The sequence below is a fragment of the Ruditapes philippinarum genome, unplaced genomic scaffold, assembly GCF_026571515.1.
Source record: "Ruditapes philippinarum isolate M1 unplaced genomic scaffold, ASM2657151v2 ctg6309_1_1_1_1, whole genome shotgun sequence".
Lineage (NCBI taxonomy): Eukaryota > Metazoa > Mollusca > Bivalvia > Venerida > Veneridae > Ruditapes > Ruditapes philippinarum.
The window spans coordinates 20854-36223 of NW_026858223.1; the positions used below are offsets into that span (position 1 = coordinate 20854).

Below are 15370 nucleotides of genomic sequence, written 5' to 3' on the forward strand. Positions count from 1 at the left end.
GATAAATTAATTGTTAAATAAGATATTAGCAAATTTACAGATTGACATATTTTAATTTTATTGACCTGTCAGTTTTGAATACATTATAGCAATCATTGAAAATATCGTAACAGCTGTGATGGCCGAGTGGTTACTTGGTTGGACTTGCAATCCAATGGGCATTGTCCGTGCAGGTTTGAACCTGCTTGCAGCCTATACAATATTCGTCACGGGTAAAATTCCATAGCCGCTTAAAGATAATTTGGTATTATACTAGTAGATGACAGCACATGTATCCTTTTACTCAAAACATAAACATTGTATAGAAGGATGTAATAAAATAAAACAGTCCATATGAAACTGATGTGTTAAGTAAACACGGATTATTAATATCATCTAACTAAAGATTGATTATAAATATACAACACGACAAATAAACAGCCAACTTTTTCCTAATGGTTGAAACGTGTAAACCAATATAACCCACGCACATATCGAACTATTCTCGTCACAGATGTTATTTTACTAAGCAGATTATTTTAATTTATATTTACCTTTATCCTACAAAATGAGCCTACAAAGCTTAGTGGTTAGAGCACTGGGGTTGTAAACCAGGGGTCGGTCGTGAGTTCGATCCTCACTGGAGGCTGCTTATCATTTTTGCTTAAAGCATTTCATACTATTTTTCTTTTGTTTATAAAAAAACAATTGTATATTTCACCCAACTTAACGAAGGCTCTTTCACATGTATATTTTGTGTTTAAATAATAAACATCGAGCTCAACACTTCTGTTGTAGAGCCAGTGATTGAAACAAAGCTAACAATGTTTAACATAGTTTACCGTTTTTTGTTTTGTTTGTTTGTTGTTTTTTTTTTCTCCATTTTTTCTTTACAAGATGATGTTCATCCATATATAAAATATTCTAAAGCATAATTCACTTGAGATGCCAAAGTGTTATATGCTCATTTTAGTTCATTTTTTAAAAATTTATTTGGTATCAAATATCTATAAAACCATCACTTGTAAAGTAATAATGTTGCATTTTTTCTTTAATCGCCATAAATATATTTATGTATATAATTATAATTGTCAAAATATTTCTCTAACTCGATACAATTTAACAAAAAAAGTTAAGCAAAACTTTCAATTATTTGTCGAGTTTTATCAATCTGATAAATTGCAAATATCAGATATCAGAATTTCAGCTATTTCATAATTGTATAAATCAATTTCCATTTATACTACTATGTATATACAGCTGTGATGGCCGAGTGGTTAAGGCGTTGGACTTGAAATTCAATGGGCATTGCCCGCGCAGGTTCGAACCCTGCTCGCAGCGAAAATATTTTTAATCTTTCTTGGGTAAATAAATATTGCATATGCATACACCACGTTTCATTATGTTATTTCGTTTTAGTAAACCTGGACTGTAATGATTTTAATGATTATATGCTTTACAAAATTTCATAATACATTAATTTTTTGCATGAAGAAAAAGATCAAATAGATTGAATTTTAAATACCACCAACACAATAATGTCATGCTGAATGATTAATATAACATCCCTTATTGAGTGTACGGGCCGACTTTTACAGCATCCACACAGCACAAACAACGCTGATGCTAATGTGACAATACAATAAAATAGATATAATTGCTTATTTCAAGACCGCCGAAAGCAAACATCTCAAACCTTACAAAGTCATTTAGTGAAGGTATATCACAGAAAAAAAGAAGAGAAAAATACACGACAGAAAGGTACGATATTTAAACATGATTTAACATAAAAATGTATTGTTTTATACTTTACAAAACATATACAACAATGTATTTACATTTTAACGATAATAACAAATCATTTGATGAACAATTTTAAAGTAAAATATTAACTATAAGTATATGGTCAACACAGAGTCTTTTGTCTTATTTGCCAGTAATAAATATTAAATAACGTATGGCAATTAGACAATGAAATAGAATAATACATTTTTAAAGTTTAATGTTATATAACAGTAGCCATTTAATGTTCATATCGAAAAACTGAGTGTTCTTAAAGTGGAAACGAAATCTCTTCTAAAAGATCCATATCTTTAAGTAAATGAGTATTTGCAAGTAGTGCTATAAGTTCCTTCCTAAAATAACCTAGTAAAGATACTATATTTCCCTGCGTAATAAATGCTAGTAATAATGAGAAAACATCGGTAAGTGTTACAATCTTCCTAAAAGTAGCTGCTTGAGTTTCATCCAAGTATAATTACGTTACTTAGAAAACATGGAAGTAAACGGCCCCTTTTGCGTTTCTTGAATATTCCAAAACTGGTTTGCAAGTATTTTACATATCCAGGTACAATACTGTTCAATTATGATAAACCAATGTGCGGATGTTAAGCTGGTAGATACACGTCTTCCTTCCGATTCCAAGGAATTAGATTTAATATATTGATTATACGTTGTCAGTATATATTTATGCAATGTCTATTGTAGTTACCATTTCCTATTGTATCAACATGTTTTAGATCTGTCTCTTCTGCGTTTTTGACATCTACCACAAGAACACAAATTTTCCAAGCGTTGTAGAAAATATATTATACTTGTTTTTAGACGTAAATGTTATGTGACTTAAAATGAAATATCTGAATGAATTTATCATTGATTCTCATCATTATACTCAAGAATTTTCCTCTTTAATCTAACTATATTTATGTCATCATTTCATCGTCTTTTGCAGTCTGTTCCATCGCTAACCTTCCTTCTGGTGAAAGAACCTCCGAAAACTTTGTTTTAAATCTTCTCATCAAAATGTAACGGATTTCTAGAAGTGTTTCTTCGGGTAAAATATATCCTTTTAAGTTAGCCTCTATGAAAAGAACAAAATTGTTCATTTCAATTGTTTGTCTATTTTCAAGTGAAGTGTCAGTCATATTTGATACAGAATTCAGGAACAGAATATGTTAACTAATTCATCTGCAATTATTTACTCATGGAATACATTTTACGAATGAAATAAATGAAGAATGGTTTAATCCAAATTTCACCAAAATATATAATTCATTCAGTGACACTTCAACAATACGCTTAATTGTGTGATAACCTTTGGGAGATATTCGTTTAGATAGTTTTGCAAACAAGTAATAAAAAACAGCTCCTGTTACTTTTCAAATATAAATATTTTATAATAAGGATTAATAACAAAAGTGACAATATTTATCAATGTTCTAGCATTTCACATTCAAGGCGTGTTATCCCTTATATAATTGACGATTTCAAAATCAATTTCAAGCAATTCATGAAGTTGATTGAAAAGATTATATTTTTGGCCAAAGATTAACATAATTATAATGATACGAAATGGAAATAATCATGTTTTTCATGATATCAAAAACATACAAATAATAGCAGAATGTATTTTAGTCTCTGAATCAATCAAATTCAATTATTTTTCATTTGTGGTGCGTTGAAAGAAAGAACGAAACTTTTAAAACTCTCTTTACAAAGAACGATGTTTTATATCGCAGCTGCTGGCAAAAAATATACATATTCACATTTGACAAAACATTCTATCATAACGATGAATTCTATTATAATATTTACTGTCGATCTCCAAGGTGCAGTGTCTGTCTACAATATTGGATGTTTTCCTTGCATAAAGGTAAATCTTAATTATTCTTATGTTTGTTCAAAAACACTTTTTACTTTGGGAAAAATATATTATTTTAACTAAATAAACTCACCAAAGCGATGGTTGTTTTTGTATGTTGTTCGTTTTGATTTTAATGTTTTGCACACTTAAAGTCTATACTTTTTTAAATACAAGGTGTAAGAATTAGTATTAAAAATTTATTCGGATTAAAACAATAAATGGCATTTCAACGCCGCAACAAACACTACAAATCGATACAAAACAGTGTTTATCTAAGTTGCTTTATATCCGTGTTGATAAGTTGCAAATGCTCGGGGATTTCAGTTGAAATATACTGCAAAAATAAAGAATTAATATTTAAAATTTATTCTCATTCAATCAATAAATGTCTTTTCAATACCGTAAAACACAATACAAATCAAAGTTTCAAACGATGTTTTTCTAAGTTGCTTCATATCCATGTAGATAAGTTTGCAAACTCGGGGCAATTTCAATTAAAATATACTGCAAAAATAAAGAAAGAGTAACTCTAAAATAATTGCAACGGTTAGGAATCTGACCTCTCATATATTAGACAAATTACTTACCTTATTGTGCTATTGCAAATGCTATGACGACATATGCATTAAGCTAGAGTGCTAGAGTGACTTTTCAAACAATTAGTTATACAATCAATATTAATTCTCGTAAATCGCACGGGCAGAGTCGAAATTATGTCAAATATTTAAATGAGTGGTATAATGATATATAATATATATATATTAGCAAGTTTTTCAAGTTGATATATAGTCAGATTATATATACATTATAATAATATCATATAGATTAATAAACTGTTATATCAGATATAAGAGAGTTTACAGGTTGGTATATTCTGATTTTATTACCTGTCAGTTGTAAACAAGTTATATCACACATTAAAAATTCGGTTGGACTTGAATGTCTCGGCCCAGTGAATTTTCGTACTCTTTGTTCTGTAGTTAATCAGTAAACTTTGAGGCTTTATTCTGGATTCTACTGTTCTTGATGAATTATATACAGTCTTCAATGCTTCCGAGGGATCACTTTGTTTCCAGATTTTTATAATTCACAACAGCAGGTGTCAAGTGATGTGTGGCAGCCGTAAAAAGTTGCCCCGTACTTCACTTCAGTGTTGTTATATTTTTCTGATCCTTCGGGATCATTGATGCCAGCACTATTAAGTGTTGAGAATTGAGTATCACTCAAACCGGTGCTAGTGGGCGTGAGAGATGTTGCCCGTATTTATTATCCCTCATGTACAGACTCAATCAAACCCAGTTAGCAGTTCTCTTGTAATTTTGTTGTGATTAATGCTTCCGAGGGATCACTTTGTTTCTAGATGTTTTTCAACTATAAACATCAACACTATGTAAGTCAAATGAGGCCCAAAATATAATATGTTAGCCATCTACTATATTCCAGAAATCATCATTCTGTTGTCAAACTGTTTAAATTCACCACTTTAAATACTCCTGACTGCTGGTGGGTAGTGCAGCTTTTATTCTTCCGCCAACAAATGAAGTCCTAAAGAATACACAAAAAACAAACAACTTTTAAAATCATCATATTAACACACACAAACTACACAGATGCAATAAATGCACTTTAACTATGACAAATCAAGCAAGAGATTACTTAAATTGGACCACTTTGAAATTTAAAAGAACTTCTTTCTAGACTATAACAGGTTGGGTTGAATTCCGTACCTGGATGAGACCTATAACAGGATAAGTAAATAGTTGATTTTTTTTCTCGATTAATGAAACGAGTAAACCAATAAAACGCCCATGCACTCATCGAATCTTTAGTGTCTCGTCACAGATGTCCAATAAGCAGCTCACTTTTAATTTGTATAAACCTATAACATAAGCCTCAGTGGTTATAGCACTGGTCTTGTAAACCAGGGGTCGTGAGTTCGATCCTCACTGGGGGCTGCATATCATTTTTGCTTATAAGATTTCATACTAATTTTCTATTGTTTATAAAAAACAATCGACTGTATGTTTCACCAACTGAACGAAGGCTCTTTCACATTTAGGTGATGTGTTAAAATGAGAGCCATCGAGCTCAACACTCCCGTGAGACAAAGTTAAACACGGTATGCTGTCTATCAGTACATTCTAATATTTGTTTTCTACAATTGTTCTTTATAAGATGATGTGCATCCAAATATAAATATTCTAAAGCATAATTTACTTCAGGTGCCAAAAGTGTTTATCTCATTTTAGTTCATTATTGAATATTAATTTGGAATCAAATATCAATTAAAGTATTACTTGTTATGTAATATTGATGCATTTTCCTCTTTTATCGCATTATGTTTCATTATGTATATCATTATATTTGTCAACAGATTTTACTCAGTAAATTGTAACAAGAAACGTTAAGCAATAGAGTCGATCATATTTCAAAATGTATCATCTAATAAATTGCAAATATCAGGTATCAGAAGTTAATAAACGGTTTCGATTACTACATAAATATATAAATCAATTTCTAGTATCTACTTCTATTTATATACAACTGTGATGGCCGAGTGGTTAAGGCGTTGGAATTGAAATCCAATGGGCATTGCCCGCGCAGGTTCGAACCCTGCTCGCAGCGAATTTTGGGTAAATTGCATTTTGTATGTTATAGAATCTTGGATATCGGTCATATATCACGTTTCATTACGTTATTTCGTTTTGTCAATTAATAAACAGTAGATATTGACTGTAATGAATGATTTTTATAAGTGATGATTAAATGTTTTACAACGTTCTATAATTCATTTCTAAATAGATGACTTTCAAGACACAACGGTATCGCCTCAGACTCGAGCCTGGTGGTGGTGGTGTTCAAATCACGTCGAGGTCATGCTACATTTGTATTTCATTAATTTATGTATTTACAAGAGCAAGAAAATGATTTGATAGAAATACGGTATATTATGTTGTAGTACCTTTCCGAGGCCTTGTTTTTTGCTACGAGCAGCGTAGTAAAATTGATATCTCGCGAGACCGAAGGTCTACCAACTGCCTCGGAAAGCTACTACAACAGAATTTTCCTTTTATTATATACCTATAATTTTTTAAATAAAAAAAGAAATCATTTTTTTAAACTTTATCATTTATTTCACAATCAGAAACATCAATATGGAGAAATAACATTTATGAACGGTGGATGAATAAATCATTTTTTCAAAAGAGGCAACGCATCCAACACAGTTTTCTATTTAGGAAATAGACATATGGCCGATCCATGTCGTGTCACAATATCAACAAACACTTAAAAAATAAACAGTTTTCAAAAAACAGAAATGCAACTTTTGATTTGGATTGTTTCGCCAGACATGTATGTAAAGATTTTTTACATTTCTTGACACCAGACAATGGTCAATACTACTCAACAACTGACAATTCGTGTCAATCTCCTATAACGTAAACTTAGCGTCTTTATATTTACACAATGCAATAGAATGAAACAATGTTTAAAGTTTAACGTTACACAGCAATACCTATTCAATATAAGTACCGATCCAAACAAGAAAATAATTGAAAGCTTTCTTAAAATTGAAAATAAATAATATTTTCTTCAAAATATTAAAATATATCTTTAACATAAAAGAGTATTTACAAATGGTACTGTGAGTTTCTCCCTACGATAACCTAGTGAAGATACTATATTTCCCTAGGTGATAGATACTTATAGTTATGAGGAAACATCAATACGTGTTATAATCGTCCTAGAAGTAGCTGCGTTAATGTCATCCCGGTATAATAATTTTACTCAAATCATGGAAGTAAATGGCCCCTTTTTGCCTTTCTTGAATACTCTTAACTGGTTTGCAAGTTATTTTTTATATCCAGAAACAAAATCATGTGCAACAAATTAGTGGAATTCAACCTAGCAGATATATGATAATCATCTGGTTCCAATGAATAATGAAATATATAGATGAAACGTTGTCAGTTTAATACATTTTACCTATTCATGCAATGCCTATTTTAGTTACGATTTTCCTGTTGTAGCAACATGTTTTACATCCATGTCTTTGGCGTTTTTGAAATAGCTCGATTTATTGAAATCAATCACAGGAAAGCAATATTTTCAAGCGTTGCAGAAAATATATAATATTTCTTTTACAAAGTAAATTTCAATAGACCTTTTTTTATAAAGGAAAGCTACTTGAATAAAAATAGGAATTGCAATGTTTTATGAAATTTGTACGAACTTTTGTATGCAGTCTGTACAGACAACATTACTCAAGTTTGTGAAAAACGTTAAATTTAATTGGGGTATTGCGGCTCATTGAGTTCAAGAATTGGTTTTATAGAATGTTCACTGAATTAAAAACCAAAGTACAGTAAGTATGATAGAATAACTATTTTCTTTATAGCAAATTAATTAACAAATGAGGCTCATATATGTTCATGCACAAAATAAATCAATACATTTTCTTTGTTTTAGCACCAAAATTATGTTATTAATAACTATTTGTTACTTTGTTTTTTTTCTGTGAAAATTCGTCTAGTACAAAATTTCTAATGACAATAATAGTCAAATTGTGTTTCCATACAGCTGCAATTCAATAGACATAAATAAGTCAGTTTTAATAACGGCAAACTTATGAAAGTTCCCCCTGTAATAAGTTTGATACGCACTTTCTTTGTTTTGTCAGCTAATTAAACTCCTCATCAATATGATCTAAAGATCTAGCAAAACACAAATTAAAACATAGGTTTGAGAGAACACTCATTAAATATTAGACTAAGTTATGTTTGTAAACTGACCAACATGACGGATCTACTGGATTCCGTGAAAGCAGCAAAACGAAACGTAAAATGGGGTTATTTGCCGAGAAATAATATAAGGAAACGACATTAACGCATTCAAAAGTAAATAAAATAAAAATCGTTTTGTTTTCTTATCGAAGATAAATAGAATAAAGTACTTCATTCATTCATTCATGTTTCTTATATTTCTAAAAATGTTCCGTTTAGTCGCACTTGAAGTTTAAGTATGGCTTAAAATGATAAAAATAGGGAACTTACATTTCTGTAAATGACCGTTTTGTCACACTGGAAAATAAAACATTTTTTATTTTTAATGAAACAGTATATTTCAAGATTTAAAGTGCTTTTTATGTTTCATTATCATTGACTTTTCGCTTGTCTACAAAATGGATGTTGGCATTTACTATTAAATATCTTAACACAATACATAAATAAAAGCAACAGGCTAAAGGTCGTCCCAACACCGCCCATCTCGAAATAACTGACACTACACACAATAAAGCAATGAACATTATAATTATAGTGGAGTTTATTTGATACGAAAATTGTTTACTGTAATCATCAAAATATATTGTACGCTGGTCTGAATTCCTGTACAAACATTAAAGATTCATTTTCTGTATTATATTTCGTACTTTGGCCATATTGCAGTCGCTTTTATTGGCAAGTAAATTTACAGATATGTGTTTTCTTTTAGTTCAAATGCCTCAGGCGGAAGACAAATATTTTCACTTTTGTACGTGGAGTAGAACATCAACGTCTGATGTAAGTGATGAGCTTTGTGTAAAAATTGATTGGTATACTTTTAAATACATATGTTATATTATATAAAAAAATATTCATTGTAGATAGATAAATCAGAAAGGAAAACATATCATTCGCAGCGCACGTTCTTAAATGGAATAAGTGATTAAACTTTGTATGGGTTGTTATGATTAAAAAAATGTAGGTATAATATTCATTAAATGGTTTGTAATCAATATAATTATATTAAATATTGCGGCTGCATTATGCATGCTATAAATAGAAATAAATTAATACAAATTACTGTATGATAAATCATTACGTTACGTTACATTCTTTAGTAAATTCGAATTCAAATATACACTGTATGATTAAATATTAAAAGATTGTGTGCCAAATATATTTGAGATTTTTAAGACGTTAATAACAGTGACTTTCGTTGCTGTTTTTGTGCCACATCTAAGTTGTTTCAATTTTGAAATGAAAATAAGTCAACAAAAATGTATCTTTTAAGACTGTATTTATATAATTTCAGTCCTGTATGAGTACACAATGGATAGAATAGCAAAATTTATGCAAGAAAATTTAAATGGATATAACTTGCCCGCAGATGATCTAATAGAAATACGCGGAGTTCTTCTCAGAAGATTTGGTGCAAAATTTTCCGAAGGTCTTTCTCCAGAAGGACGTATAGCCATGGAGGAGGCTGCTAAATGTGAAGTGGACGGCGCAATACGTTTACAACAAACAAAAGACAAAGAGGGTAGTTATACAACTAATAAAGATACAACAGCAAAAGTGAAAAATTCAACATTAAATTGAAATTAAATTGGTCCACAGATACGAATGATAAAAGCACAGTCTTCAGCGTTTGATATAATAAAAGGATAAATTAATGAAAAATCTTTGCGATGTGCTCACTTATCACTAGCTTTCACGTTTAGTAATTTTAAAATTAAAACAAAAGACAATTTATTTTAAACTTATTGTAAGCAATAGAACTTCACTGAAAGCGTTCACCATTTGATAAATTAATAAAATTTGGTTTACTTGGTCTTGGTTCACAATACCAAAAATCGTTTACAAATTTGGTAAATATATCGTTTTGATCCTTTTCAGACATTGTAATAGTTCTGTTATAATGTTTTATAAATATTTTTATAACTTAGTTCATTCGCTCATTCAAATGTATCATTATTCTGAATCTCTGTGTAAATAGTGGCTGATATTACATTTCATGCATTATAATCAAAATGATATGAAATATAACTTTCACATTCGTTTGTCAATCTATCGAAGATCACAAAAAATATACCATAGAATTACAGCTATAATAAAATGTGGTTTATCTGCCTTTATGAATAAATGTTCGTAGGAAATTTGAATGTTTTTTAAATTACTATAATCATAATAATATAACACACATGTATGCTATTTGTGAATATTTTATTATTATTTTTATTATTATTATTATAATTATTATTATTATTATTGGAAATATTGAAGTAGGAAATATGGTAATATTTTTTCTTGACAAAGAATACGATTTCTTTCCTGTAAATTATTTTACAATATATTGGCTAGTCAATAGTCGAAAACATGACAGTAACGATACATGAACTCATGTTTGCATACACTTCATAAGTCAAAAGTGTTTTAAATTATTTTCTTCAGACATAATTGCTCTATCCTGGTCCATATTGTACAAGGATTGCCTTTATTATGCACACTTGATAAACTGTGTGATTTACCCGTAGTATTTACTTTTATTTGAGAGCGGTACAAAATTAAAAAGGTTGGGACTCTAGCTGCAATGATCTTTGTATGCTCCAGTATTGAATGATTCGGAGGTATATTGTCTGTCATTCTGTCTGTTAGTAATACTGTCTGTCTTTTAGGCATTTTGTCTATCCCAAAACTTCAATCATGCTCATAAAACCAGAAATTATGCCCGACTGTGTTGTGGAAAGGTGTAGATAGCGGCTACACATTTGTACAGGAAAGAGTAATTTTTGTCGTGGTCTCATTTTACTTTATAATATATAGGATTAGGTTTTTATGGCGATGTGATTTACAAACTTCGTCAAATTTTGGGTCATAGTAATTTTTCTGCTGTTTTAACTAAAATCATTTTATCAAAAGAAGTTATGACCCCTACTGTTTTAAGACATACTGCATGCTTAGTGTTCAACTCGTTTACAGTTGGACACTACGCTTTCCTCTTTAGATTACATCTGACGGACCAAGTGGGAGAGACTCTATGATGGACAGTTCTTAAAGCACTTTGGGAGTGAATTGCCTAAATGTTCGTCTTCTGCCTTGCTTCGTCGGACTTTGGTAAGTGATTTTCTTGTTGCTCTGTCTTCTTTCAGGACATTGAGTACTTTTGTTATGGTCATTGTGGTTTACTTTTAAATGTTTCTACATTATTATTTTGGTGTTTTACTTATCTAACCTTTTGGAACCATAACAACTGTTAGAATTTCACTTGGCGGGGATTCATTTTATTTACACTGCCTCGTTTATAGGAACATTGGGGGAATAAGAGTAAGGTTTGGTGCACCATTAACCAGTTTAAACTCCCCAGCAGTACTTGTGCTGCTGTACGTTCCAAGGCGGCGCCCCTCTGTGTTGTCTATGTTGTTTCATACTGTTTTGGTGACACTTTTGCTTGTGTCCCTTGTTGTTTTCTCTTCTACGGTAAGTATCTTCATCTTTGCCCCTAGTTTTTTTCTTTAATTTACCCCCTTGTCCGGGTCGTCTCCTGACCCCTTCCCCTGTGCCCTTTGACATTGTGGGCCTTTTATTCAATCATTTATTTGTTTTCTTTGAATTCCTTATCGGTTACAAAATATTTATTATTTTAATAATTAGACTATCCGTGCTCTGCCTTGTGCCCTGTCCTGTTTTTGTTTGGGGTCCGCCTGGGCTCCTTGCCGTTGGTTCTTGTTGCTGGGTCGTGTGGGGGTTACGTTCATTGAACGACGACTTTCCTTGTTAATCTTGTTTATAAATTTTTACAATTATTCAGATAATTATTATTTTCAGTGTATTTACAGTTATACAGTCATGCTCTTTATATACACAATAATGTCTTTAAGTTATCGTTAAAATAATATATTTGCAGAAAATAGCATATATTTCTAAACATATGTTTAGATGTTCAAATTTTCTGAACTGTATAGGATTTGATAAAATAATTCGCTGCGAGCAGGGTTCGAACCTGCGCGGGCAATGCCCATTGGATTTCAAGTCCAACGCCTTAACCACTCGGCCATCACAGCTGCATATGCGATTAGGAAAAGTGTATTCCGTTTTTTTATTGCTGTGTGAAAACATCTGTGATTGATGAAATAGACCATTAACAATTACAACATGTATGTAATACCTATAAACTGACACATCTGGCAAAATCCGGTTCAATGATTCTTGTTAGAGTTATGACCCTTTAATGAGTTTTGTGACATGCAAATGGCTATCAAGAAATGACACATGTGATCACTGATCGCTCTTGCTTTAATTAGTAGTAAAAGTGATGAACGAAACATAAGTAGTTAGACTGATTTGGTTTAACAGTTGTGCGTGTTATATAAAAGTATTAAATGATAATTTTATAATATGAAACTAGATAGTATTTAGAAAGTGAAAACAGAAATTTTAAGAAGTGTTATACAATTTAATAAAGGCTGATTATCTTACTGTAGAAAGTGCACTTATTATCTAACTAAAGATTTAATAAAAATATATAGCAGAACAAATACATGTAAATAGTTGACTTATTCCAGAATGGTTGAGACGTATAAACCTAATCAAATTTCTATAAACCTTTATCATATAAAATGAGCCTCCACAGCTCAGTGGTTACAGCACTGATCTTGTTAACCAGGGGTCGTAAGTTCAATCTTCACGTCGGGCTGCTCGTAAATTTTACCAAAAAAAATATTTATATTGTAACAGTTTATAAAAAAAAATTGCAAATATCACTACTTAACGACGAATCTTTCACATTTTTGTGATCTGTTAAAATGAGGGCCTACGAGCTCAACACCTTCGTTATAGAGCCTGCGATCAAAACAAAGCTTGGGCATATAAAAACAGTATCAACAATAGTATAAGTACACCGTTCACCTTTGCTCTTTGGAAAGAAACAATGCATTACGTATCACAATAGGAAATGAAATAATTTAATGCATGTCTAAAGTTTAATGTTACACAACAGTGGCTATTCAATTTAAGTACCGATCAAAACAAAAGAAGAATTTAAAGCTTTCTAAAAATTGAGAACAAAAATTATTTTCAACAAAACTCAATATCTTTAACATAAAAGATTATTCACAAGTTGTACTGTGAGTTCCTTCCTACGATAACCTAGTGAAGATACTATATTTTCCTGCGTGATAGATACTAACAGATATGAGAACACATCGATAATTGTTACAATCTTTCTTAAAGTAGCCGAATGTTATCCTGGTATCATTACGTTACTTAAAACCATGGACGTAAACGGCTCCTGTTTGGGGTTTCTTGAATATTCTAAAACTGGTTGGCAAGTATTTTATATATCCAGGTACAATGCTGCTCAATTAAGATAAACAAATTTGCGGATGTTAAGCTGGTAGATACAAGTCATCCTTCCGATTCCAAGGAACTGTAAATATATTGATCACACGTTGTCAGTTTTTGTTATGCAATGTCTATTTTAGTTACCACTTTCTATTGTATCAATATGTTTTAGATCTGTCTCGTCTGCGTTTTTGAAATCTACCACAGGGACACAAATTTTCCAAGCGTTGTAGAAAATATATTATACTTGTTTTAAGACGTATATGTTATATGACTTAAAATGAAATATCTGAATGAATTTATCATTGATCCTCATCATTATATACAAAAATTTTCCTCTTTTATATAACTATATTTATGTCATCATTTCATCGTTTTTTGCAGTCTGTTCCATCGCTAACCTTCCTTCTGGCGAAAGAACCTCCGAAAATTTTGTTTTAAATCTTCCCATCAAAATGTAACGAATTTCTAGAAGTGTTTCTTCTGGTAGAATATATCCTTTTAGGTTAATATCCTAAAAGCTTTTCATTTCAACTGTTTTTGTTCTCTCAGATGAAGTATCAATCATATTTGAAACAAAATTCATCAACAAAATATTTCACTTTATTCTTCTGCAATAATATACCTATGAAATGTATGTTTTCTTAAAAATACGAGAGTAATTCCTTATTTATTTTATATTATTTACAATTTTGTCTCAATGGATTTTCTTGTGTATCTTTAAATGAAGGACCTACATTTGAACAGTGTTTATACATAATACATGAACATTATACACAAGACATGCTACATGAAAACTATTTTAATCCAAGTTCCACCAAATATTATAAAAGCTTTTCCTTCAGGTGATGTGCGACATTGTGTGAAATCCCAAAGAAGATTGTTTTTGTATTTTTTCGCTCGTTTAAAGTTATATTTAGCAAACTAGTAATAGTAAACCGCTCATGTTTCTTTTCAAATATGAATATTTTATCTTAAGGATTAATAACAAAACTGACAATATATGTCAATGTTCTAGCATAATATATTAAAAGGTTATTATCTCTGTATTGATCGACGATTTCAAAATCACTTTCAAGCAATAGAGAGTAGGATTTATGAAATTGATTGAAAAGATTTTATTTTCGTTCTAGGATTAACATAATTATATTGATATGAAATGGAAATAATCATGTTTTTCATTATATAAAAACATACACATAATAGCAGAAAGTAGTTCAGTCTCTTAATAATTATAAAAACTTTGTACACCCATTTCAATCGAATTTAACTTTTTTCTTATCTGATGCGTTGACAGGAAGAACGAAACTATTCATTAAAACAGTCTTTACAAAGAACGATGTTTCAAATCGCAGCTGCTGGCAAAAAAATAAATACCTATTCACTTTTGACAAAACGTTCTATAATAACGATGAATTCCATTATAATATTTAGTGTCGATCTCCAAGTTGCAGTGTCTGTCTACAATATTGTTTTTAAAATACAAGGTGTAAGAATTAATATTTAAAATTTATTCGGATTAAATCAACTAATGACATTTCAATGCCGTAAAACACAAATCGAGGCAAAACAGTGTTTCTCTAAGTTGCTTCATATCCATGTAGGTAAGTTTGCAAACGCTGGGCAATTTCAATTGAAATATACT

At 30.6% G+C, this 15370-nt stretch overlaps 3 non-coding genes across 3 annotated transcripts; 2 read left to right on the top strand and 1 right to left on the bottom strand.

The window, feature by feature from the left end:
* Window positions 1–1238: 1238 nt before the first annotated feature.
* Trnas-uga (transfer RNA serine (anticodon UGA)) lies at window positions 1239–1320 on the top strand. The gene has a single exon. It is a non-coding gene; the product is annotated as a tRNA-Ser (tRNA).
* Window positions 1321–6165: 4845 nt separating this feature from the next.
* On the top strand, window positions 6166–6247 carry Trnas-uga (transfer RNA serine (anticodon UGA)). Its single transcript has one exon. It is a non-coding gene; the product is annotated as a tRNA-Ser (tRNA).
* A 6117-nt stretch (window positions 6248–12364) lies between these two features.
* On the bottom strand, window positions 12365–12446 carry Trnas-uga (transfer RNA serine (anticodon UGA)). Its single transcript has one exon. It is a non-coding gene; the product is annotated as a tRNA-Ser (tRNA).
* Between the last annotated feature and the right edge of the window lie 2924 nt (window positions 12447–15370).